Source organism: Armigeres subalbatus, chromosome 2 (assembly GCF_024139115.2).
Source record: "Armigeres subalbatus isolate Guangzhou_Male chromosome 2, GZ_Asu_2, whole genome shotgun sequence".
In the NCBI taxonomy this organism is placed as follows: Eukaryota; Metazoa; Arthropoda; class Insecta; order Diptera; family Culicidae; genus Armigeres; species Armigeres subalbatus.
Window position 1 is genome coordinate 449606692 of NC_085140.1, and position 27573 is coordinate 449634264.

Genomic DNA, 27573 nt, shown 5'->3' on the forward strand with positions numbered 1-27573 from the left:
GGAAAGAACATATAGCCTTTAGGTATACTTAGTATTATCATTAGCAATACCACTTCATTTCGGTAACATTTCTCAACTCAAATTATGACATGAAATACTTATCTCCAATGCAAGAGAAACTCTAGTGTACAAGAGAGCCAGCAAGCATCTATTTTACGAACTAAATGGGTCACTTGCACGCTTCTGCGCAACCGATCATTGGTCAAATGTGCACTTGAAGAAAACTCATAAAATTTATTGCGCAGATCAGCAAGAACAATATTCCGCCGCATCAATGCCAGCCCTCGAGCCTATATTCATACTCCAGTTAACCGATTACATGTCGGTAATTGTGCACTTGTTTACCCAAAAAGCAACTAACGAGCCCCGGCGGCGGCGACCGCTTGCTTCTTGGCCGACTATCAGCAAACTTATTTTACGAGCACATGAACAGCTCCGGTTATCGTATGACAAACATCTCGCGAGTGTTTTATCTAAATCAGCACCTACCAAGAGAAATACCATCAATGAACGGCTTTGGGGCGTTTGTTTCTGATACCAACTGCCGTTTTACGTTTTTGTTACTCCCCCCTCACGTTTGATGTCGGCATGGGAAGCCGCAAAACGTGTGAATAGTGGTTCGGAATAAGTTGGCCCGCTTAAGATTAGCTCCTCCACGATGTTGGCTATCGCATGGATGGCTGTCGTAATTGGGTGGAATTAATTTATGAATCAAGTGAGAATCTCATTAATTTGCTCCATTTTGTGGAAAATTAATGCCTATTTTCAGTGCAGCAATATGATGTATTGTTTAGCTTCGTTGAACATTCGGAGACTGATTTGGAGGAGAGCATAATTGATCTAGTTACAGCTTCCACGAAACGTGAGAATGTAATCAATTGTAATTTGGTACTGTAATCAATTAACACGACAAATCGTAATTACATTATATGATTAATTCAAAATTAATTCAAAATACATGCTACTTCACCATATTGAAAATGTGCCAAACCAAATTGAGATTGATTGCTATTGCAAACAGAGCTGTCCACAAAATGTCATTTCTATATAAAACGGCTATGGCACCCCAAAAGAAGACAATGAAACAGTAGTTTTGCCATTTCCTCCAGTTGGCCTTCATCGTTTCTCCAACTAACATGTCTGTTGCATCACACCTGGTCTAAAATTTGGTTAGTAGGTAGTGTGTTGTATACAAACACCGGTTCAGACAAATTAATTCCACAACCGATCGGTTCTTGTTTGGTTAGATATGCATCACATATTTATTCACCAATTCGACGTTGAATCTTCATTCACCGAAAAACTGCGTAGCCTCGATTTTAACTTTTCTGCTTGTATATCCACAATCGTAACAATCGATCTCTTGAAGGAGCCCACATTTTGGAGGATGTGTTTATATTTATCCTCCAATCGCTCAACCGTCTGGTGCAGATCGTCGATTACCTCACAGCCTCACAGTCACAGTTCAACCGACGAACGATTGAAGATCGAATTTTGCTAAATCCAATCAATGAATGCCCATTCGGTGGATCCAACAGGCGCGAACTACGATACAATAGCGAATCGAAACGGATCTAACTGAAACCATAAAGCCCATTCAGATCGGCGAGTTTCTCGTCTATTTCTCAACTCTGTCGATTTAACAGCCGTCGGATAGGGGTTTCTTCATGCGATTCAATTTTCCTCCGAGTCGGAAAAGGTAAATGAAAAAATGACTTCGATTAAGTGCGAGGTCCGAGCATGTACCGCGCTGGAAAAATCAATTATTCTTAAAGGCCACGTTGTGCTGCACACGACACGCCACCCGATTCGTCCCCAGAATAAAACCGCCATATAATCTGGCATTTACGGAACAATGATTGAATAATTCCTGACTGATGACCACAAATCGTCGCGCGCCAAAACGTAATAACATCGGCCATAACGTTACTCAATCAGCGGGAGGCGCGCCTGCACATGCGGTTCCAGATAAAAACTAGGCTTGTGATTTAATAAACATAAGACCGAGGCGCGGGAGAGAGAAACACCTACTCACAATCAAGAAACCAAACCGACCGGTATAAAACTAGAAACGATCTGCATAATTTACACTTGTGCGACCATATTTTCCATTTCCAGCGTCCTCTCTAGGGCACAGTTGTTTTTAGACTTTTTGTTTTGCTCGATAAGAGTGACGACCGTAAAACAGGATTACTTTGAAATTGGTGATAACATAGATGAAACCAATTGTATTCAATGGAAAATCTAAATCTAATTTGTACACAAAGAACTAATTCAAAATAATGGATTTGTTTTAGAACGAGAAAGGAATTTACCAAATTCCTTGATTCGAATAGTGGCAACACAAGCAAGCCACCCCCATCCCACGGTAGATACCTGCACGATCGAGATGCGTGCCGCATGCCGGATAAAGGAATGATTGATCCGGTTTGATCAGACCACAACACAGATGAGTGTGTGCAGCAGCCTATTGCATAGTCGGGTTGCATACCTTCGAATCCCTTCGGTGGTTTTCTTTCCTCATTTAAACCCCTGCAGCACCGGCGCGGCGGCGCAGCACGATGGATTCAGTGAAGAAAGTGCATGCGTGAGTCAGACCTCAGCTCGAGAAAGTCAAGCGAGCTGGTTTTGTTTTCTTGCGCGGTTCCAGCAAAATAAAGATTCTTTGACCTCGGTTTTGGGTTCCGTCACGCTCCCTTAATCGATTGTATGTGTTAAACGAATACGAATGATTAATGACTTCCGCAAGATTGAGTACAATAAGAAACACAAATAGCACCTTGTTTTGTAACTTTCAATTTGAAACACTCGAACGAAAATTGAACCAATTATTCTCGTCTCGTGAGAGACTTCACTTGAAATGTCTCTATTAATCTTCGTCAGCGTTGAAGACCACCATCAGAGAGGGCAGTGATGAATCATGACGCAGTGGATCGCAAGGTGAATCCCGAAGTGAGTGGACTCGTGTGTAACCTAACGAAGAAAATTAGCACGGGTGAAGAGCAACAAATTCTAGTCGCCAAGAAAAGTGTTGATTGAAACCTTTTATTTTTACCATTCCCTGACTGAGCAAAACAATATTATTTTTGATGAACACTTCGGAGCAAAATCTGTTTCGCTGATTTTGTCCAAGTAGGACTCATACGTAGAGTTGTCCGATTATCGATCGGTTAATCGAATAAAAAGCTCAATGATCGAGTGATTTTGAATCGATTGTCTTCTTCTCAATAATCGAGATAATCGATTTGTTTGCTTCGATTAGCACAATAATTTTTGCAAAAATTTAACAATTTATTTTCTTCTTACATTCACAGGGTGTCGACTCATTAAAAAAAATCCCTGATTTTTCCATGGGTTTTCGTTAAATTTCCAGGATTATAAAAAATACGTTGAATAAACACATAACATTTCGAAGCAGCTTTCGCGTCTTTATGTTGTACAAGTTGCAGATTATTTTATTATTTTTGAAATAAGGTATAAATAAATTTGAAGGGTAAATATTTTTTTTTTTGTGTCTTTATTAAGGAGACTTTCAGCCCGAGGCTGGCTCGTCTCCGATGAAGGGTAAATAGGAAATCGATAATTATAGAAGTGCAGATTAATCAGATAAGCAAATAATCAGTAAAAACGTTGTTTTTATTGAAGGCGACTGTCATTAATTCTGCGGGCAGCAGGGACTATGTCCTTGGGCTTGACGATCCCTCCCCAGGCCATCTGCGAGTTGTGGGGCTTGCCTAGGATGTGGTGGGGTTTAACAGTGGGCCCTGTTAAACCTCTATAAAAAGCTGCATGTATCCGCAAGTAGGCCCCACCAAAGCGACCGTGTGCCGCTCAAAGCGCACAAGCCCAAGTCCTGGTGTTAGGTGGGACGCTAAACAGCCCTGACACGACGGCCCTCCGACGAGACAGGAGGTTTGCGCAGGCCCAATAAGCCGCCTAGAAAACCAATCATTACGAACAATATAAGAGATAATGCGACTCGATATAATCGGCAAAGACCTAGGCGACGAATACAGGATCACGATTGGAAGCTTGGAACATGGAATTGCAAGTCGCTAGGTTTCGCAGGTTGCGACAGGATGATTTACGATGAATTACATCCCCGCAACTTCGACGTCGTAGCGCTGCAGGAAATCTGCTGGACAGGACAGAAAGTGTGGAAAAGCGGGCATCGAGTGGCTACCTTCTACCAAAGCTGTGACACCACCAACGAGCTGGGAACCGGCTTCATAGTGCTGGGAAAGATGCGCCAACGCGTGATTGGGTGGCAGCCAATCAACGCAAGGATGTGCAAGCTGAGGATTAAAGGCCGTTTCTTCAACTATAGCATCATCAACGTGCACTGCCCACACGAAGGGAGACCCGACGACGAGAAAGAAGCGTTCTACGCACAGCTGGAGCAGACATACGATGGATGCCCACTGCGGGACGTTAAAATCGTCATCGGTGACATGAACGCACAGGTAGGAAGGGAGGAAATGTATAGACCGGTCATCGGACCGGATAGTCTGCACACCGTATCGAATGACAACGGCCAACGATGCATAAACTTCGCAGCCTCCCGCGGCATGGTAGTCCGAAGCACCTTCTTTCCCCGCAAAAATATCCACAAGGCCACATGGAGATCACCTAACCGAGAAACGGAAAACCAAATCGATCACGTTCTAATCGACGGTAAATTCTTCTCCGACATCACGAATGTCCGCACTTACCGCAGTGCGAATATTGAATCCGACCACTACCTCGTTGCAGTATGCCTGCGCTCAAAACTCTCGACGGTGTACAACACGCGTCGAAGTCGGACGCCGCGGCTTAACATTGGGCGGCTACAAGACGGTAGACTAGCCCAAGAATACGCGCAGCAGCTGGAAGTGGCACTTCCAACGGAAGAGCAGCTAGGCGCAGCGTCTCTTGAAGATGGCTGGAGAGATATTCGATCCGCCATTGGTAGCACCGCAACCGCTGCACTAGGCACGGTGCCCCCGGATCAGAGAAACGACTGGTATGACGGCGAATGTGAGCAGTTAGTGGAAGAGAAGAATGCAGCATGGGCAAGATTGCTGCAACACCGCACGAGGGCGAACGAGGCACGATATAAACTGGCGCGGAACAGACAAAACTCGATTTTCCGGAGGAAAAAGCGCCAGCAGGAAGATCGAGACCGTGAAGAAACGGAGCAACTGTACCGCGCTAATAACACACGAAAGTTCTATGAGAAGTTAAACCGTTCACGTAAGGGCCACGTGCCACAGCCTGATATGTGTAAGGACATAAACGAGAACCTTCTAACGAACGAGCGTGAGGTGATCCAAAGGTGGCGGCAGCACTACGAAGAGCACCTGATTGGCGATGTGGCAGACGGAGATGGCGGTATGGTGATGGACCTGGGAGAACGCGCGCAGGACATAATTTTACCGGCTCCGGATCTCCAGGAAGTCCAGGAGGAGATTGGCCGGCTGAAGAACAACAAAGCCCCTGGGGTTGACCAACTACCAGCAGAGCTATTTAAACACGGTGGTGAGGCACTGGCTAGAGCGCTGCACTGGGTCATTACCAAGATTTGGGGGGAGGAAGTTTTGCCGCAGGAGTGGATGGAAGGTGTCGTGTGTCCCATCTACAAAAAGGGCGATAAGCTGGATTGTAGCAACTACCGCGCAATCACATTGCTGAACGCCGCCTACAAGGTACTCTCCCAAATTTTATGCCGTCGACTAGCACCAACTGCAAGGGAGTTCGTGGGGCAGTACCAGGCGGGTTTTATGGGCGAACGCTCCACCACGGACCAGGTGTTCGCCATTCGCCAAGTACTGCAGAAATGCCGCGAATACAACGTGCCCACACATCATCTATTCATCGACTTCAAAGCCGCATATGATACAATCGATCGGGACCAGCTATGGCAGCTAATGCACGAACACGGTTTTCCGGATAAACTGACACGATTGATCAAAGCGACGATGGATCGGGTGATGTGCGTAGTTCGAGTTTCAGGGGCATTCTCGAGTCCCTTCGAAACCCGCAGAGGGTTACGGCAAGGTGATCAGGTAACAGGTATCAGAACGTCGGCTCAAGGGAGCACGTTCCCCTCAATTTAGGAGATTTGTGCCATCGCCTTCACTGGCCTTTCTCATCATTTACCTGACGGAAAAGGAAGTGAAAAGGGGAAAGGAAGAGGAAGTGAAGTTGGAAAGGTGAATGGAACCATTTATAGGAAAGCCAATTATGTAGACTCACACGCATTCAGCTAGGGACTTAAGAGAGGTGTCACAAAAACACAGAGGACGTAACAATGGACGAACGTCAAGGACGAGACACAGAGTGCACTGTGAAAAAAACGCATAATGCGAATCCATATAGGTGACAATCACAAAGTACATTGTAAAAAGCGCATAATGCGAATCCATATAGGTGGCAATTTGTTGAAAACTAAGTAAAACACATATTCATAACCCCACTCTTATTTAACCTCACGTTGAGATTGAACAAGAGTAACCGAAGCCGAACGTCAAGGACTAGACACAGAGTACACTGTGAAAAACGCATAATGCGAATCCATATAGGTAACATACACAAAGTACATTGTGAAAAACGCATAATGCGAATCCATATAGGTGACAATTTGTTGAAAACTAAGTAAAATACATATTCATAACCCCACTCTTATTTAACCTCACGTTGAGATTGAACAAGAGTAGCCGAAGCCGAACGTCAAGGACGAGACACAGAGTACACTGTGAAAAACGCATAATACGAATCCATATAGGTGACAAACACAAAGTACATTGTAAAAAAAATGCATAATGCGATACCATATAGGTGGAAGTTTGTTGAAAAACTAAGTAAAACACATATTCATAACCCCACACTCACGTTGAGATTGAACAAGAGTAGCCGAAGCCGAACGTCAAGGACGAGACACAGAGTACACTGTGAAAAACGCATAATGCGAATCCATATAGGTAACATACACAAAGTACATTGTGAAAAACGCATAATGCGAATACATATAGGTGACAATTTGTTGAAAACTAAGTAAAATACATATTCATAACCCCACTCTTATTTAACCTCACGTTGAGATTGAACAAGAGTAGCCAAAGCCGAACGTCAAAGACGAGACACAGAGTACATTAACGCATAATGCGAATCCATATAGGTGACAATTTGTTGAATACTAATTAAAACACATATTCATAACCCTACTTATATTTAACCTCACGATGAGGTTGAATAAGAGTTGCCTATTATCTCGGAGAAGTAAAAAGTCAACTACGCCATAGCTCCGGTTAGCGCAGCGAGGGCTAAAATACTGTGAAGCGGGCCCTGGTGCTTCACAGGCTCCGTTTGCGGTTAGGTTCTTATTAGACCCCCCTAACCATTCATTCGTAGGCACAGTAAGCATAAAGCCGCATCACACCGAAAATTAGGGGTCACCTGTATGGTGGACTTTTACCACTGGAACAGGCAATCCGTAATGTTATTCTTAGCCAGATAACCAGCTGCCGACACCACACGGCTATCTAGGCTGTTCGTGGAGAGAAGTTGACATTGACTTTATGTCAACTTTTAATGTGGCCGAACAGCCAGAGCGCTGCACTGGGTCATTACCAAGATTTGGGGGGAGGAAGTTTTGCCGCAGGAGTGGATGGAAGGTGTCGTGTGTCCCATCTACAAAAAGGGCGATAAGCTGGATTGTAGCAACTACCGCGCAATCACATTGCTGAACGCCGCCTACAAGGTACTCTCCCAAATTTTATGCCGTCGACTAGCACCAACTGCAAGGGAGTTCGTGGGGCAGTACCAGGCTGGTTTTATGGGCGAACGCTCCACCACGGACCAGGTGTTCGCCATTCGCCAAGTACTGCAGAAATGCCGCGAATACAATGTGCCCACACATCATCTATTCATCGACTTCAAAGCCGCATATGATACAATCGATCGGGACCAGCTATGGCAGCTAATGCACGAACACGGTTTTCCGGATAAACTGACACGATTGATCAAAGCGACGATGGATCGGGTGATGTGCGTAGTTCGAGTTTCAGGGCATTCTCGAGTCCCTTCGAAACCCGCAGAGGGTTACGGCAAGGTGATGGTCTTTCGTGTTTGCTATTCAACATCGCTTTGGAAGGGTAATACGAAGAGCAGGGATTAACACGAGTGGTACAATTTTCAATAAGTCCGTCCTGCTATTTGGTTTCGCCGACGACATAGATATTATGGCACGTAACTTTGAGAAGATGGAGGAAGCCTACATCAGACTGAAGAGGGAAGCTAAGCGGATCGGACTAGTCATCAACACGTCGAAGACGAAGTACATGATAGGCAGAGGTTCAAGAGAAGACAATGTGAGCCACCCACCGCGAGTTTGCATCGGTGGTGACGAAATCGAGGTGGTAGAAGAATTTGTGTACTTGGGCTCACTGGTGACTGCCGAAAATGACACCAGCAGAGAAATTGGGAGACGCATAGTGGCTGGAAATCGTACGTACTTTGGACTCCGCAAGACGCTCCGATCGAATAGAGTTCGCCGCCGTACCAAACTGACAATCTACAAAACGCTAATTAGACCGGTAGTCCTCTACGGACACGAGACCTGGACGATGCTCGTGGAGGACCAACGCGCACTTGGAGTTTTCGAAAGGAAAGTGCTGCGTACCATCTATGGTGGGGTGCAGATTGCGGACGGTACGTGGAGGAGGCGAATGAACCACGAATTGCATCAGCTGTTGGGAGAACCATCCATCGTTCACACCGCGAAAATCGGACGACTGCGTAGCCAGAATGTCGGACAGTAACCCGGTGAAAATGGTTCTAGACAACGATCCGACGGGCACAAGAAGGCGAGGTGCGCAGCGGGCAAGGTGGATCGATCAGGTGGAAGATGACTTGCGGACCCTCCGTAGACTGCGTGGTTGGCGACGTGTAGCCATGGACCGAAATGGAGAAGACTCTTATATACCGCACAGGCCACTTCGGCCTTAGTCTGAACAAATAATAAATACTGTCATTAATTCTGAAATTATGAATATTTAATAACATTGAATGCTTAAACTCTTTCTAGGTTCACTTTAGGGAATTTTAAACATTACGAACCTTTAATTTAATTTTATTATTATTTTAATGTCATTTTATAGTTCCTTCAAAAATTCCTCCTGAAATATCTTGAAAAAATCATCAGAAATTCATCCTTGAAGAATTCTTTCGGAAATTCAATTGGAAATTATTCCAGTCATTCTTTCAGGAATTCATTCTAAAACTCCTCCGGGAATTAAATTAAATTCATTTAGTACAACCTTAAGGAATTCTTTCGGAAATTTCTTTACAATATACTCCGAAGGAAACCTTTTAAATACCTTCGGAATTGTCTTTCTTTCTATTCCACAAAAAAAATCTTCGGAAATTATTTCTAAAAATACTCCGAAGAATCCATTCTCTCAGTAATTCTGTACTTTCGAAAAATTCCTCCAGGAATTGCTTCAAAAATTCTAGGAATTTTTAAAGGAATTTCCGAATAAATTCCTAAAGAAATTTCAGAAAGAATTCCTGAAAGATTCTTCCGAAAATTCTCCGAGAAATTCCTTTAAATATGCCTTCAAAAGTTACTTCGAAATTTTTTTTAGGAATTCCATGCAATTCTTTCGAAAACTCCTTAACAAGTTCTTCGCAAAATCTTTTAATTATTTGCTTCAGATATTCCTTTAGGAATTATTTGCAGGAATTTCTTCAAAAAATCATACAAAAATTTATTAAAAAGGAATCTTGGCGTGAGTATATGTCCAAATTTTAGGACAAATGTTCAATTTGATGGGTCAACTTCGCCAGTGTTCAAGTCCACAAGAAACAAATTCTGTCCTTCCTTAATTGTAAGACGAGTTGTTTGACAGCTAATTTTAAATTTGTTTACTTGATCGGCTTCCATAATGTAGAGAACTTGTTTACATGTTGAGGCTTTCTATTAACCATTCGATACTGAGAAATCTTGTGCGAGATTCGTCTGTAATAATGATAAATAACCATCAAGAACGAATATGAATGGCATTCATTGTTGCAATACATTAGTAAAATCTATTTGGTCAACCTCCATGGTAAACTTAATAAAAAGAATGGAAACCATGAAGACATGTTTAGTTTGTTTCCACACCAATTCCCGTATTTCAAATTTCAAAAAATCTGAATTTTTACCTCTGCGCACAAGCAAATATTTAAATTCTAAGTAATTCAGGGGTTCATCATATTTAGTCTATGCTACCGGTAAATGTTTCGGTACTCACCATTTCAGGACAGATGAGGTATGTACTGCCCCGATAAAAGTCGACTTTTGACGATTTTCTTACAAAAATAAGCATAATATTGCCTCCTATTGAAAAAAACTGGCTTTGTTCTAGAAATTTGATAATCTAAACCCACTTGATCCAGATAAAGGAAATTATGTAAAATTTTCAGAAGGATTGCAGACTTTATCAATCAATTTTTTTTTGTGTTTCTTCATGTAAAACGAGTTTGAAAAATTCAACTGCATATTACTCACTTTGGAGACAACTGACATTAAACGCTATTGCGAATAGAAGCAGTACCGTTTTGGCTCAAATCCCGATTCCGAACACTGACGTTTAAGCGCCCTAATACTAAAACTTTCATTAGTTTTCTGCATTGAGGATCAATATTAGAAACGAATTTAAGCTCCTGTGGAGAAAATTACACGAATAAAGTCAAAATGGCCGTTTAGGAGCGAGTGTTCGGAATTTAAGACAAAACGGAACACTTCGTCGAGATCTCAGCATTTTTGTTTAATTTCCTGAGCTGGGCACCGCCGAGTTTCAGCAAACATTGTTTTTGCCGAGATCTCAGCGAAAGTGACGTTAGGTTGCTGAGATACATTCAATATTTTGCTGAAAACTAGTAATAAACGAAATTTCCTGCCGATTTTGTTTCCTCTCTTTATTGAGGAGATTTTTAAATGCACCTTAAGTTCATCACAACTTTTTTTCTGCCGATGTTCCGTTCTGAAATGTACAGCGGTGCCCGATTTTGCCGAGCTCTTAGTGTGAATACCCACCATTTTTGATTGACTGTAATTTTGTAATCACAGCAGAAAGCAAACTCCCCACTTTCCTCAGCAAGCATTTATTAGCATTCCTGGAACAGTACCTATCAAAGGTTAAGTTTGACTTCAGCCTGGAAAAAGAATGTATGTCCAACAACATGCGACGCAATTTTAAGTGTTTCTATGGTTTAGGACGTCTGAATGATCGACTCAAATTAAGTAGCCTATATGATTTACCGAACAATCAATTCTATTTATATGAAACGTCCAATTCTTTTCAGAACGACCTTGATTTCAGACTAAAATATCAATTAGATTTACTAGGACTTTTGCGCTGTCCTCAAATGGAACAGTTGAAAAGCAGGCCAAGTTCCTGTTGGAATGTAGAGCCATGGAAGAAGAAGAAGTTCTACGAAAATTTGATTTTCATGAATTTGATAGGCTAAAGATCCCCCAAAGCATTCTGAACTCAGGCAGTATCTAACAGGACTTTTGCAATATCCTAATCATCGGTATACGCATGGATGATTTGAACTTCAGCACGTTTTAAAGTACCATGATAAACCTTCCAAATCTTAGTACATTTAAGGGGCATTAATTGTATGTAAGCTTATTAAATGGATACACTATGGCAGCGAGTCTCTTGAAAGGAGGCTTCTGAGCCTCTTGTAAGGAGGCTTCCGAGCCTCTTAAATAGAGGCTTCCGAGCCTCTTGAAAGGAGGCTTCCGAGCCTCTTGAAAGGAGGCTTCCGAGCCTCTTGAAAGGAGGCTTCCGAGCCTCTTGAAAGGAGGCTTCCGAGCCTCTTGAAAGGGAGACTTCCGAGCCTCTTGAAAGGAGGCTTCCAGGCCTCTTGAAAGGAGGCTTCCTGAGCCTCTTGAAAGGAGGCTTCCAGGCCTCTTAAATGGGGGCTTCCAGGCCTCTTGAAGGAGGCTTCCGAGGCCTCTTGAAGGAGGCTTGAGCCTCTTGAAAGGAGGCTTCCGAGCCTCTTGAAAGGAGGCTTCCGAGCCTCTTGAAGGAGACTTGAGCCTCTTGAAGGAGGCTGAGGCCTCTTGAAGGAGGCTTCCAGGCCTCTTGAAGGAGGCTTCTGAGCCTCTTGAAGGAGGCTTCCGAGCCTCTTGAAGGAGGCTTCCGAGCCTCTTGAAAGGAGGCTTCCGAGCCTCTTGAAAGGAGGCTTCCGAGCCTCTTGAAAGGAGGCTTCCGAGCCTCTTGAAAGGAGGCTTCCGAGCCTCTTGAAAGGAGACTTCCGAGCCTCTTGAAAAGAGCGTCTTTGCAGGTCTCGTCTCAGTACGGAAGAATTCCCGAAAGAACTTCCGGAGGAACTTCCTGAGGAATTCCTGGAGGCACTTCTGGAGGCATTTGTGGAGGAACTTTCGATGCAATTCCTGGAAGAACTTCCGGAGGTCTTCCTGGTGGAGTTTACGGAGGAATTTGTGGAAGAATTTCGGAGAATTTCCAATTCATGAAATAGGCTCACGCCGACCCAAGCCGCTGCCGATCAGCAACGGCGTGACGCCACCACGCCACCGTCGCTGGCTGGAAATGATCTATCATGCCGCCGTCGATAAATTTTCAATCGGCGCACAGGTCTACTTTTTGTAAATAGCACCGCAGACAACAATGATTTTCATAATATAACTTTCAGCGCCTGTGGTTAACACAAATCATTTTTGAGTACCTGTCAAGAACTTTGTAAGCCTTTTCGATAAGAAATTATGGGTTCCGTTCACGTATTTTGCCTTTTTGTAGGCATAACCTTAGTAAGATGTTGGGGTCAAAATGACCCAAAACGAAACTTCAAAGTAGAATAACTCAATATTTTATGGAAATAAAGGATCTGAAAAAATGTTTTTTAAGGTACAACAGGAACGACCCCACAAAAAAAGTTACGAATAAGAAATGTAGATGCTTATAGAATAATCAAATTGTAAACGAATTACAAACTTTACACACCGTTCCAAAGATAAACTCATCAATTTTGTGGCTATGTGGTGATACGCTGGTTTCAGAGACAATGGCCATCGGAAAACGACTTCAACGGGGACCTTGTCGGTCATATAAGGGAATCATAAAGATCGCTCCATATCTGTCTTTCGATGGGTAATTCTTTATAGATTCTCATAAAACGGGGATGTATGGTACACAGGGAATCAATATTCGAGCAACGCCCAACAATATATCCTTTGTCGTCAACAGAGTTTGTTACTGACAAACGCACCTCGCAACAAGCCTTTGTCAGAACCCAAAAACAATATGACAAGAATCATTTGGCTTGCATGCTCTGATATTTTCGAGAATACGATGATAATTTTGTAATCATAGTTAGATTCTCAAATATTTCCATAAAAGCAGAAACTATGATAGCTTAAAACCGAGATTTGCTGTAGAGATAATGCAAAATAACGGGATGAAAAGTTAGCAACAAAATTGTCTTCTTTTTTGTTGCTGACAAAAAAAAATCGGATCTTTGTCATATTGTATTATCTCCGACAAAAACAAAGTTTTGTCGTTGGTTCTCTTTTGTCGCTTGTTTCGCAAGCGCATCCAAGAAAAATTGATTCCCTGATGGTACACAAAATAGTTTCCGACCAAATGGCCACTCCTGGAACCTGCAAGGTGCCCTCGGGGAACCCGTACAAGGGGACACTTCTATTTTTACACCAAAATATGCCGTGCGACGGTTCTTTCGTCGTGATTTTCACCAAATAGATGATCATGCGCTTAAAATAGACTACCGACCTCATTGGCCACTTTTGGGACCTATGAGGTGCCCTCGTGGAAGCCGTAGAAGGAGACATTTCCATTTTTACACCAAAATATGCCATGCAACGGCTCTTTCTTCATGATTTTTCAACAAATTGATGGTTATGCACTTTAAATCGATTAACGACCACATTGGCCACTCTTGGAACCTACGAGGTGCCCTCGGGGAAGCCATAGAAGAGGATATTTCCATTTTTAGACCAAAATATGCCGTGTGGCAGCTCTTTCTTCATGATTTTCCATCAAATGGATGGTTATGCACTTGAAATCAAATTTCGACTATATTGGCCACTCCTGTAACCTGCAAGGTGCCCTCGGGGAACCCGTAGAGAAGGACATTTCCATTTTTACACCAAAATATGCCTAATAGATGGTTATGCACTTGAAATCGATTAATGGCCACATAGGCCACTCTTGAATGCTATAAGGGGTGGAGGCTTGAATTTTTTGCCCACATAGAAAACTATGTGTAAAGATTAAACACTGGAATGATTGATGAGTCTATTGGTATATAGCATTATGGAACTCCAGGCCTTCTATCTAGGGGTATGTGGCGGGACCATCATCATCAAATGCATCCTTCGAAAGAAGAGAACATATATGTCTGCCTCAAACCGAGCAGCTCCCTGAATTGAATAAAAGGACCATATCATCTTTTGCCTTTTGCCGGGCAAATGCAACCTATAAATGAAGGAATATCATCTTCCCTATGCCTCTACCCGAGCAAATGCTTGAATTGAAAGAAGGAACCATGTCATCTTTTGCCATCTGCCGGACAAATGCATCCTTTGAAAGAAGGAACCATATCTTCTCTGGCCTTCTGCCGAAAAGATGCATCCTTTGAAAGAAAGGATCATATTCTACCTTGACTTTAACCGACTAAATGCTTGAATTGAAAGCAGGAACCATATCGTCTTTTGCTTTCTGACGAGCAAATGCATTCTTAGAAAGGAGAGTTCATATCTTCCATTGCCTTAAACTAAGCAAATGTCTGAATTGAATAATGGAACCACATCCTCACTTGCCTTCTGTTGGGCAAATGCATGGAATTATATCGTCCCTTTCCTTCAACTGAATAAATGCATACATTGAGAATAAGAACCATACACAGGGTCCGTAATGCTCACTCAATCTCAGGAGCACAGGATGCTCTTTCACGGTAACTTTCGGGGAGAAATCACTTTTCGGGAAAGAAAAATAGTCTGGTGAGTGATAACAATTTTTCGCTGATTGATGTTCCTCGCTATAAACAACGAAAATAGATTCTTCATGAGCCAGAAAAACGCTTGCTTTGTTTTCATCGAAACGAAAAGTCGTAACCCTGTCATGTCATGCATATTCTGCCTTGTGTTACGCCAGACAAATACTGTACCGCTCATAAAAACAGAGTCGGGTGTACTCTGATGTAGCGCGTAACGGTGTAAATCCGGTCATATTGCCAGGCTCGGTACAACATTGAAGCTGACAATATGACCTCCCTAACCCCAAATCCCAAGGTGTCAGGCGACCCGTACTGAGGAGATGAATGGCCTGTAATGCTGGGTAGACACCTTTTTGGTGGTGCATTACGGAGTAAGATCTACCAAAGTGTGCTCTAGTTCTTACTATTCTTGTTAATACTTATTAGTGATGGTCGGAAGAGTATGGAACGAATATAATTTGCTTTTAGATTACCCATCTTTTGCACCTTTTGGATGGAGTCAATGGAATAAATTATAAAACGTAACTCAATCTACGATGGTTTCGAAGCCGACGACATGAATCTCCAAGCTCCAGAGCGCTGATTAATTAGGAAAGAAGCGGATACGAATTTTGTGGATCAGCTAAACCCTCTGATTGATAAGAGCTCTGTGTAAAGGTGAGATTCCGAAATGCCAAACGCAATGAAATCAGATCTCTGTACAAAAACGAATTCGGAACTTATAAGAGGAAGCAAAAATATGTCTGAACTTCAGTACCGATGCATGGTCAAAATCAGTATTATTGTTGGTGCCGAAACTGAGTGAGTTGGTATAATCCATTTCTCGGAGGGTATAAATAGCGGTACCTCAATCTAAAGAGGCCTCACATTAAGTTTGAAAAATATCTGAATAAAAAACGACTAGAGTAACCGTACCCTTAGAGGAGATAGCACCAATAGTGGAGGTAGTAGGGTTTAATGAGATTTTTCATAGTTATACACTTTACGATGGTTTCAGTTGATGCGTCGTGCTTTAAATATCCTGTCAAACACAACTTATCCTAAGATTATTTACCCCGAAAAACTATTGAAAACAATGATTTTCCTTAATCAAATTGACTCCCTTGCACCTATGGTAGTGCAACTGTTACCCTACTTCATTTCTTCTCAATAGAAATGGAGCAGAAAGAGATGCACTAAACAAATGACACGGGTATACTACAAAAAATCAATAAAATGGACGCAGCACTTCATCCCGAACAAAAAAAAAACAACTTTTACCATCGTTTAAGCATAGGAGAGCGAAAAAGTCCAAATTTGAATCACTTTAATGAGCATGATTGACTGCCCACGGTTGCTACTCCGTTACTGCCAGGCCTAAGAGTAATTGACGGGTGCTTCCCAAATGATAAGATAACCTTGTTTACAGTTGTCAATCAATGTTAATAAAACTGGCAAATTGGTAGCAAATCTCAGAGTCTATTGATAAATAAATCATAAAAACTCATTAAAAAATAAAGGCGCTATTAACTTTTAAAATCTTACACGATCCTCAATTTTGAAATATTGTGCATTTAGAGGCATGAAATAAAAATTTGATGAATAATTTTGTCCATCAGTGTAGCTTTCAACGAATTATTAGCAAGAGCATTGCGAGACTCTGATATTTGACTGGGTTTGTAAGAATTAGAATATCCAATGTTTTTTCGTTAATAATCAATAGTTCCAATGGACTTGAAATATTGCTGAAGAGTTTCTGATTCGATTGATAATATAATCTCGAAAATCCATCGAAGGATAAAGAAGCTATTACTGTTTGAAATCTCTCCTAATTTCGTGACGCTTTCGAATTTGGAAATTTTCATTTTACACCCTGTATCCGAGTCTTCCCTGTGGGGAATAAAGTAAGTCTGAAAAATGCATTTGCATTTGTTGGTCACATTGATGGATAATGTGGAACGTATTTCTTATTTCATGATAAAAATAATGGAATAAACTAAAATATTTAAAAATGACATTAATAGAAAAAAAATGATATCGAATTTGAAATTCAATCGTAGTCGGCATTTGAAATGCCAGCATACTAAGAAGCTAATGAGAAGAAATTTGAATTTTAATCTCAGTAGACTGACAGGAATTCTAGATGATTCGAACTGTGAAAATAAACGATCATTCAGTGTTATGTATTTGAGGCGTGAACATGCGAATTATCCTTCGGTGTTCCGCGCTTGTTTTCGTTGGTAAAAGGCAAATCGGAAGATGAATTTGCTTGGCTACGACAATGGCGCAGTCGTTGCTCCCTACAAGGTAAGAAAGGTCAGCAGTAGAAGAAAAGCTGAATGAGGCAAAAAAATATGATAAGCCTCCGACGTGAAAAATATAGCAAAAAAAATGATAAGCTATGATTGGTGAAGGGTAAAAAAAAAGGTAAACCCCAAACGAGATATGGCAAAAAATAGTGGTAAGCCTCAGTCTAAAAAAATGGCAAAAAATAATGGTAAGCCATTCTATATAAAAGGCAAAAAAATAATGGTAAGCCTAAGTTGGAAAAGAGAACGGCAAAAAAAAAAGATACGCCATGATATGCTAAGGGCATATAGAAAGAGAGAGAGAACGCGAAGAAATAAAATGGCAAAAAAAAAAATTAAGAAAAGTCATGAAAAAAATACATCGGATTTGGATTGGATATATATTGGATAGATTTAATTTGGATTGGATTTGGATTGGATTTAGATTGGATTTGGATCGGATTTGGATTGTATTTGGATTGTATTTGGATTGTATTTGGATTGTATTTGGATTGTATTTGGATTGTATTAGGATTGTATTTGGATTGGATTTGGATTGGATTGGATTTAGATTGGATTTGGATTGGATTTGGATTGGATTGGATTTGGATTGGATTTGGATTGGATTTGGATTTGGATTTGGATTGGATTTGGATTGGATTTGGATTGGATTTGGATTGGTTTGGATTGGAGTGGATTGGATTTGGATTGGTTTGGATTGGTTGGATTGGTTTGGTTGGTTTGGATTGGATTGGTTTGGATTGGTTGGATTGGATTTGGATTGGTTTGGATTGGTTTGGTTGGTTGGATTGGTTTGGATTGGTTTGGATTGGTTTGGATTGGTTTGGATTGGTTTGGATTGGTTTGGTTTCATTGGTTTGGATTGGTTTGGTTCGTTGGTTTGGATTGGTTTGGTTTCATTGGTTTTGGATTGGATTGGTTTGGATTGGATGTGGATTGGTTGGTTTGGTTTGGTTTGGTTGGTTTGGTTTGGATTGGTTTAGATTGGATGTGGATTGGTTTGGATTGGTTTGGATTGGTTTGGATTGGTTTGGATTGGTTTGGATTGGTTTGGATTGGTTTGGATTGGTTTGGATTGGTTTGAATTGGTTTGGATTGGTTTGGTTTCGTTGGATTTGGATTGGTTTGGTTCATTGGATTTGGATTGGTTTGGATTGGTTGGATTGGTTTGGATTGGTTTGGATTGGTTTGAATTGGTTTGGATTGGTTTGGTTCATTGGTTTGGATTGGTTTGGATTTCATTGGTTTGGATTGGTTTGGTTCATTGGTTTTGGATTGGATTGGTTTGGATTGGATGGATTGGTTGGATTTGGTTTGGTTTGGTTGGTTTGGATTGGTTTAGATTTGGATTGGTTTGGATTGGATGTGGATTGGTTTGGATTGGTTTAGATTGGTTTGGTTGGTTTGGATTGGTTTGGATTGGTTTGGATTGGTTTGGTTGGTTTGGATTGGTTTGGTTGGTTGGATTGGTTTGGATTGGTTTGGATTGGTTTGGATTGGTTTGGATTGGTTTGGATTGGTTTGGATTGGTTTGGATTGGATTTGGATTGGTTTGGATTGGTTTGGATTGGTTTGGATTGGTTTGGATTGGTTTGGATTGGATTTGGATTGGTTTGGATTGGTTTGGATTGGTTGGATTGGTTTGGATTGGTTTGGATTGGTTTGGATTGGTTTGGATTGGTTTGGATTGGTTTGGATTGGTTTGGATTGGTTTGGATTGGTTTGGATTGGTTTGGATTGGTTTGGATTGGTTGGATTAGATTTGGATTGGTTTGGATTGGTTTGGATTGGTTTGGATTGGTTTGGATTGTATTTGGATTGGTTTGGATTGGTTTGGATTTGGTTTGGATTGGTTTGGATTGGTTTGTTTTGGTTTGGATTGGATTGGTTTAAATTAGATTTGGATTGGTTTGGTTTCATTGGTTTGGATTGGTTTGGTTTCTTTGGTTTGGTTTGGATTTTGTTGGTTTTGGATTGGATTGGTTTGGATTGGTTTGGATTGGATGTGGATTGGTTTGGATTGGTTTGGATTGGTTTGGATTGGTTTGGATTGGTTTGGATTGGTTTGGATTGGTTTGGATTGGTTTGGATTGGTTTGGATTGGTTTGGATTGGTTTGGATTGGTTTGGATTGGTTTGGATTGGTTTGGATTGGATTTGGTTTGGTTTGGTTGGTTTGGTTGGATTTGGATTGGTTTGGTTGGTTTGGTTGGTTTGGATTGGTTTGGATTGGTTTGGATTGGTTTGGTTGGTTTGGATTGGTTTGGATTGGTTTGGATTGGTTTGGATTGGTTTGGATTGGTTTGGATTGGTTTGGTTGGTTTGGATTGGTTTGGATTGGTTTGGTTGGTTTGGATTGGTTTGGTTGGTTTGGATTGGTTTGGATTGGTTTGGTTGGTTTGGATTGGTTTGGATTGGTTTGGATTGGTTTGGTTGGTTTGGATTGGTTTGGATTGGTTTGGATTGGTTGGATTGGATTTTGATTGGTTTGGATTGGTTTGGATTGGTTTGGATTGGTTTGGTTGGTTTGGATTGGTTTGGATTGGTTTGGTTGGTTTGGATTGGTTTGGATTGGTTCGGTTGGTTTGGATTGGTTTGGATTGGTTTGGATTGGTTTGGATTGGTTTGATTGGTTTGGATTGGTTTGGATTGATTTGGTTGGTTTGGATTGGTTTGGATTGGTTTGGATTGGTTTGGATTGGTTTGGTTTGGTTTGGATTGGTTTGGATTGGTTTGTTTTGGATTTGGATTGGATTGGTTTAAATTAGATTTGGATTGGTTTGGTTCATTGGATTTGGATTGGTTTGGTTCATTGGTTTGGATTGGTGATTTATTGGTTTTGGTTGGATTGGTTTGGATTGGATGTGGATTGGTTTGGATTGGATTTGGATTGGTTTGGATTGGTTTGGATTGGATTTGGATTGGTTTGGATTGGTTTGGATTGGTTTGGATTGGTTTGGATTGGTTTGGTTGGTTTGGATTGGTTTGGATTGGTTTGGATTGGATTTGGATTGGTTTGGATTGGTTTGGATTGGTTTGGATTGGTTTGGATTGGTTTGGATTGGTTTGGATTGGTTTGGATTGGTTTGGATTGGTTTGGATTGGTTTGGATTGGTTTGGATTGGTTTGGATTGGTTTGGATTGGTTTGGATTGGTTTGGATTGGTTTGGTTGGATTTGGATTGGTTTGGATTGGTTTGGATTGGTTTGGATTGGATTTGGATTGGTTTGGATTGGTTTGGATTGGATTTGGATTGGATGCCTAACAGCTCTAAACAAGGAATTCCTAATCGAAAAAGAAAGAGTGGGGACGGTGAATATTGTGGGAATAAAGTAAGTCTGAAAGTGCATTTGCATTTGTTGGTCACATTGATGGATAATGTGGAACGTATTTCTTATTTCATGATAAAAATAATGGAATAAACTAAAATATTTAAAAATGACATTAATAGAAAAAAAATGATATCGAATTTGAAATTCAATCGTAGTCGGCATTTGAAATGCCAGTATACTAAGAAGCTAATGAGAAGAAATTTGAATTTTAATCTCAGTAGGCTGACAGGAATTCTAGATGATTCGAACTGTGAAAATAAACGATCATTCAGTGTTATGTATTTGAGGCGTGAACATGCGAATTATCCTTCGGTGTTCCGCGCTTGTTTTCGTTGGTAAAAGGCAAATCGGAAGATGGATTTGCTTGGCTACGACAATTCACGTCAAAAAATTCAAGAAAATTACAATAGAATACATGAACGATAATACGACACAGAACTACAGTGTAACAAAACGTAAACAGTAAGATTAATTCCCCCAGAAGAAGCCGAAACGTCGGGCAGTTAAAACATTATTGTTTGAACAATTTGGACTGTAAAGCCGAATCCCATTACATATATTCATCAATCGAGAAACCATAGACTTAAAATTCACCTGTGCGGAATTCGGTGCGACACTTCCGTAGTTGGGCAGATTGAAACAGTGTGAATAATGCATAATAAAAAAAATAAATTGTTTCTGCCTTGAGTGTAGGACTGATGAGAATTGATGGATCGTTGAACTGATTATTTATTGATCTGATTCCAATTGACTTCGACGATGTATTACACTATGCACTTTATGGTCCTTTCCTTATACAGCATTATATGAAGTGCTCTAACACCACCCAGTAAATACCCACTCGAGCGGATGTCCCACAAAGATTTCAAACTTACCGAAGTGAAACAATCGCTTGATAAAATCTCCGGATGTCTGACGTTTTCTTCCCTCAATCCACTCCGCACACTATCAGTAAATAGAGAACACCACTTAAAAAAAGGCCGTCGTCATTCGCAGACAATCATCCGTTGGAGTACAGCTTAGACGCTTTGTTGTTTACTGCATCGGTACCACTTCTTCTGCTCTCGTTAATTAAGACCGCGGAAAATTACACTTTCCAAAAGATTGGTAAACAAAAATTTTCCTCACCACCGCGATACCAAGAGTATGTCGGTACAAGCATGGAAGCGATTCCGAAAACGTCACTTTTCACTGCCGTCGCCGCACCACATATGTAGGAACCTGCTGCACATATCTCAGCATGGAAATACTTGCTGGACTCCGCAGACTTTCGGTGCTTTATGTGTGGGAGATCCGATATTTTTTTCCACTTCGTCAGATCTTGGACAATATAAAGCAAGAGTTTGTTGTTTACACTCGAAAATCGCTTTCGCAGCCTACCGCTACGCTATCGCCTTGCTAGCGAGCGAGAGTCCGATTCCAGCTCACGTTGTGCAACTATCGTCGAGGGAGAGCTCAACTATCACCACTCTCCAGGCACAATACACACATTTACAACTCACCACTTCCTACAATGTTGTTTCTTTCCACAACGCTTCTCGGTCGCCACTGTCAACCTGATGGTGTCACCTACACTCACCACCCGCCTTCCCGTTTCTCTTGAAAACTTGTTATTTGATATTGACCAATCATCGAAAAAATATTTCAAAGTTATGTCAACAGCACTTCCAGGCTTGCAAAATGTCTACTGACTTGAACTCTCTTGCCTAAAAGGGCTAGCTGCGGTAGTCGGCGGCAATCCGATTATCAATTGAATGTGCTGAATTTGTCATTCGAAATGACCTCCCACTGTCAGCGATAGTATTTCAGCATCAGCTTCTTTCACTTGAATTGCCTCTTATCTGTAGTCACGCACGTTACAACATTTGCCATTCACAGCCGTTCAGCCTTATCAAAGAGAAAAGGCGTCGTTAATGTCATGCACACAATCCGCAACACTCATTCACTAAAAAAGCCAGATATCGTGATTATTTTTACTCGCTGCTCTATCGCGTAATATCGTTTACTTGCATAAAGTGTTCGGGCAGCTTCTAAGAAGCTATGCACTGCCTGCGAGATGCGCTAATGTCAAAACTGTAAATCTCTTCCCCGCAGAAATTCGCTTCCCATCAAATAATACATCGGCGGAATGCCCCAAAAATGTCTTTTTCACTCTTTGTATTTTCGTTGGCGATGGTTCCTCACTACCGTGCCCGCATCGCGTTCGGCAGCACGACTCCGAATAGCAGAACTTCCAACAACCTAACCGCCCGGACGACCACGAAAGACTGAAATTTTGTGCGAGAAAAAGTCACCATCTAGAGGGTAGCGCGAGAACGCTTCAAACTCCCAAGGTGATATCGGCTCGGCGCACCACTCTGATGGTTGGGAGCAACATTCAGTGAGAGCGCGATAGTGTTCCTTCGATGAATGAAAGTGTGTATAGTGTTGTCATGCCCAGAGACGATGGTATTATATCTATAAACGATTATATCTATAAACAACGTCTCTGGTCATGCCATGCATGCTCACGATGTTTTGTTGTGATGGTGACCAATGTTGGAGGTGATTTGGTGGGTGAGCTGTCAATGGTATGGTGGTGAAATTTTGTGAATGGTTGGATTTTTCAGTGTAGGATGAGTAATATAACCATGACAATGGGCTCAAACATAATTCAATGTATAATATACAGTATATTATACTGAATACTAATTCATAAAGTAGCGGAAAGAGTGTCTGTCTGGACGTGCTTTTCGAAATAAAATGGAACACAGTTAGAGAATAGTATTTGATCGATCAGAACTACTACAGGTCTCAAAGATGGTTGTGATGGTTGACACAGTGGACAACACGTGAAGAGCAAGCTAATTATTCCAGCATTAAGAAGCATGATGATGATAAGGTAACGTACTAACGTACATGTAGAGATGTCGCAAATTAATCGATTACTTCGATTAATCGATTAATCGTTCTGATAATCGATTAATTTTGAATCGATTACTTCCCAACGATTAATCGATTCAATAATCGACAAGAATCGAGAGTAATCAATTAGCTACTAATCGATTAATCGGGATTTTACGACAACTCTTAGATGTCGATTACTTTAATTAATCGATTCATCGTTGTGATAATCGATTAATTTTGAATCGATTACTATACTCAACGATGAATCGATTCAAGAATCGAGAGTAATGATAAATTTTCAAAAAAAGCTCAAATTACGGGGGCACCAGTTCTGATAATGTATTACAACTTGTGTTACACAGCTGTGTGTAGAAATATGTTCCCCAACCAGTGTTGGTAGAATCATATTAAAATCTCAACCATCGAGGCATCATGCACGAGCTAACTCGCTTGTGATTCTGTAGGGAGAGCGTCAAAATGCAATCAAGGCGTATGTTTTGTTTACATTTGGATTTACTAGTCATTGTTTTAAGCGAAAAAAATTAATTGCATTCAACAATTGAGAACACGTGAAAATCATGCAATGATGCAAATAGCGATTCGAATCATGAGCGATTATCTGGGCTATGATTCTAATGGTATTTAACTAACGCATGATTTGAATTGGGCAACAAGGACCCGGGCAGCGGGTTGTGGTGCCCGCCTACACTAATAAAAATCCACACATTTTTATTGGCAAAAATCTGAAGAAATTTACAAATAAATTTTATGTGTGCGTTAATACCACTCGCTATAGGAGAATCCACATAAAGGTTATTAGTTGATGATTAGTCCCTATATATGCTATGCGAATTCACATAACGGTTATGTGGGCAATGCTATAGACAAAATTTTTGTGTGCCACACATAATGGATATGATTGGATTTTTATCAGTGTAGGATGTGCTGTATAAAAAGCTGCATGTATCCGCAAGTGGGCTCCGCTAAAGCGACCGTGTGCCGCTCAAAGCGCACAAGCCCAAGGTGTTAGGTAGGACGCTAAACAGCCCTGACATGACGCTTCCCAACGAGACAGGAGGTTTGCGCAGGCCCAATAAGCCGCCTTTAAAAACAACTATTACGAACCACATAAAAAATAATACAACTCGATACAATCGGCAACGACCTAGGCGACGAATAAAGGTTCACGATTGGAAGCTTGGAACATGGAACTGCAAGTCGCTAGGTTTCGCAGGTTGCGACAGGCTAACCTACGATGAGTTACAACCCCGCAACTTCGACGTCGTAGCGCTGCAGGAAAGCTGCTGGACAGGACAGAAAGTGTGGAAAGCTGGCATCGAGCGGCTACCTTCTACCAAAGCTGTGGCACCACCAACGAGCTGGGAACCGGCTTCATAGTGCTGGGAAAGATGTGATTCGATGGCAACGAGTGATTGGATAGCAGCCAATCAACGCAAGGATGTGCAAGCTGAGGATAAAATGCCGCATCTTCAACTATAGCATCATCAACGTGCACAGCCCACACGAAGGGAGACCCGACGACGAGAAAGACACTTAGTGTTCTATGCACAGCTGAAGCAGACATACGATGGATGCCCACTGCGGGACGTCAAAATCGTCATCGGTGACATGAACGCTCAGGTAGGGAGGGAGGAAATGTATAGACCGGTCATCGGACCGGATAGTCTGCATACTGTTTCGAATAATAAAGGCCAATGATGCCCAAACTTTGCAAACTTCCCGCGGAATGGTAGTCCGAAGCACTTTCTTCCACCGCAAGAATATCCAAAATGCCACATGGAGATCACCTAATTAAGAAACGGAAAACCAAACCGACCACGTTCTAATCGACGGCAAATTCTTCTCCGACATCACGATTGCTCGCAGTTACCGCAGTGCAAATATTTAATCCGACCACTACCTCGTTGCAGTATGTCTGCGCAGACGGTGTACACGGGCTTCATTCTATAATCACCTGGCACTGGCTAGAGCGCTGCACTGGGTAATTACCAAGGTTTGGGAGGATGAGGTTCTGCCACAGAAGTGGATGGAAGGTGTCTACAAAAAGGGCGATAAGCTGGATTGTAGCAACCACCGCAAAATCACATTGCTGAACGCCGCCTACAATGTACTCTACCAAATATTATGCCGCCGACTAACACCAATTGCAAGAGAGTTCGTGGGGCAGTACCAGGCGGGATTTATGGGTGAACGCTGTACCACAGACCAGGTGTTCGCCGTACGTCAGGTATTTCAGAAATGTTGCGAATACAACGTGCCCACACATCATCTATTTATTGACTTCAAAGCCGCATATGATACTATCGATCGGGACCAGCTATGGCAACTAATGCACGAAAACGGATTTCCGAATAAACTGACACGGTTGATCAAGGCGACGATGGATCGTGTGATGTGCGTAGTTAGAGTTTCAGGAGAAATCTCGAGTCCCTTCGAACCGCGCAGAGGGTTACGGCAAGGTGATGGTCTTTCGTGTCTGTTATTCAACATCGCTTTGGAGGGAGTAATACGAAGGGTAGGGATTGACACGAGTGGTACGATTTTCACGAAGTCCGTCCAGTTATTTGGTTTCGCCGACGACATTGATTTCACGGCACGTAACTTTGAGAGGATGGAGGAAGCCTACATCAGACTGAAAAGCGAAGCTAAACGGATTGGACTAGCCATCAGCACGTCGAAGACGAAGCACATGTTAGGAAGAGGTTCAAGAGAGGTCAATGTAAGCCACTCACCACGAGTTTCTATCGGTGGTGACGAAATCGAGGTGGTTGAAGAATTCGTGTACTTGGGCTCACTGGTGCCCGCCGATAACGATACCAGCAGAGAAATTCGGAGACGCATCATGGCAGGAAATCGTACGTAATTTGGACTCCGGAAAACGCTCCGATCGAATAGAGTTCGCCGCTGTACCAAACTGACTATCTACAAAACGCTTATTAGACCGGTAGTTCTCTGCGTGGAGGATCACGCGCATTGGGAGTTTTCGAAAGGAAAGTGCTGCGTACCATCTATGGAGGGGTGCAGATGGCGGACGGTACGTGGAGGAGGCGAATGAACCACGAGTTGCATCAGAAATCGGAAGACTGCGGTGGGCCGGGCACGTAGCCAGAATGTCGGACAGTAATCCGGTGAAAATGGATCTCGACAACGATTTGACGGGCACAAAAGGCGAGTGCATAGCGGGCAAGGTGGATCGATCAGGTGGAGGACGATTTGCGGACCCTCCGACAAACGATAAATCCGACGACGTGAAGGACACGTTTTATGAATGTCTTGATAAAGCCTATGGAGAATGCCCAAAACATGACGTGAAAATTGTTATCGGAGACGCTAACGCTCAGGTCGATAGAGAGGACTTTTTCCGTCCCATAATCGGTAGGGAGAGCCTTCACTCCGCTACCAACGACAACGGCCTACGGCTAGTAAACTTCGCTGCTGCCAGAGGGATGGCCATTGGGGCAGCAGGGACCATGTCCAAGGGCTTGACGACCCCTCCCCAGCTGTCTGCGAGTCAGGGGGTTCTGCCTAGGAGGTGGTGGGGTTAACAGGGGGCTCTGTTAACTCCCTCCCAAAAACCACATATCCGCAAGCAAACCCTATCAAGCGACCGTGTGCCGCTTAAAGCATACAAGCCCCTAACCCCGAATCCCAAGGTGTCAGGCGACCCGTGCCGAAGGGATGAATGACCTGGGGGTGAAACAATTAGCCAGGTCGTTAACGGAGCCTGTGGAGGTTCCACAGAGTGAGGGCTGCTTCGGCGGCAAGCGGGTGGCAGTGGGTGGTACCCACACACCCCCAAGTGGTGCACATGTGGTGCAAGCGAACGGGAGTTGGGGGTATTACTCGTAATACCCCCACAGAGTGAGGGACAGAGTGTATGGGTGAGCACACAAGTAAGTCTCGCATGGTACGCATGGTTGGTAGTGTTAGAATGACTGAAGTCTGGTGAGGCCTGGCAGAAGTGTCGGGGGGCAGATCCCTCTGCGGCACCTCAGAAGTAGGGGACACGAAAGTCTCGCTGCGTCTGGCAGGAGTGTC

At 42.4% G+C, this 27573-nt stretch overlaps 1 protein-coding gene across 3 annotated transcripts in view; it reads right to left on the minus strand.

Annotated features, from left to right (window-relative positions):
* The window catches only part of LOC134213730 (beta-1,4-glucuronyltransferase 1), a 286461-nt gene extending 263568 nt beyond the window's left edge, over nt 1-22893 (minus strand). For all 3 annotated transcript variants that reach the window (XM_062693043.1, XM_062693044.1, XM_062693045.1), the window contains exon 1: nt 21504-22893. The gene's annotated coding sequence lies outside the window, so the exon portion shown is untranslated. The remainder of the gene's footprint in view (nt 1-21503) is intronic.
* Between the last annotated feature and the right edge of the window lie 4680 nt (nt 22894-27573).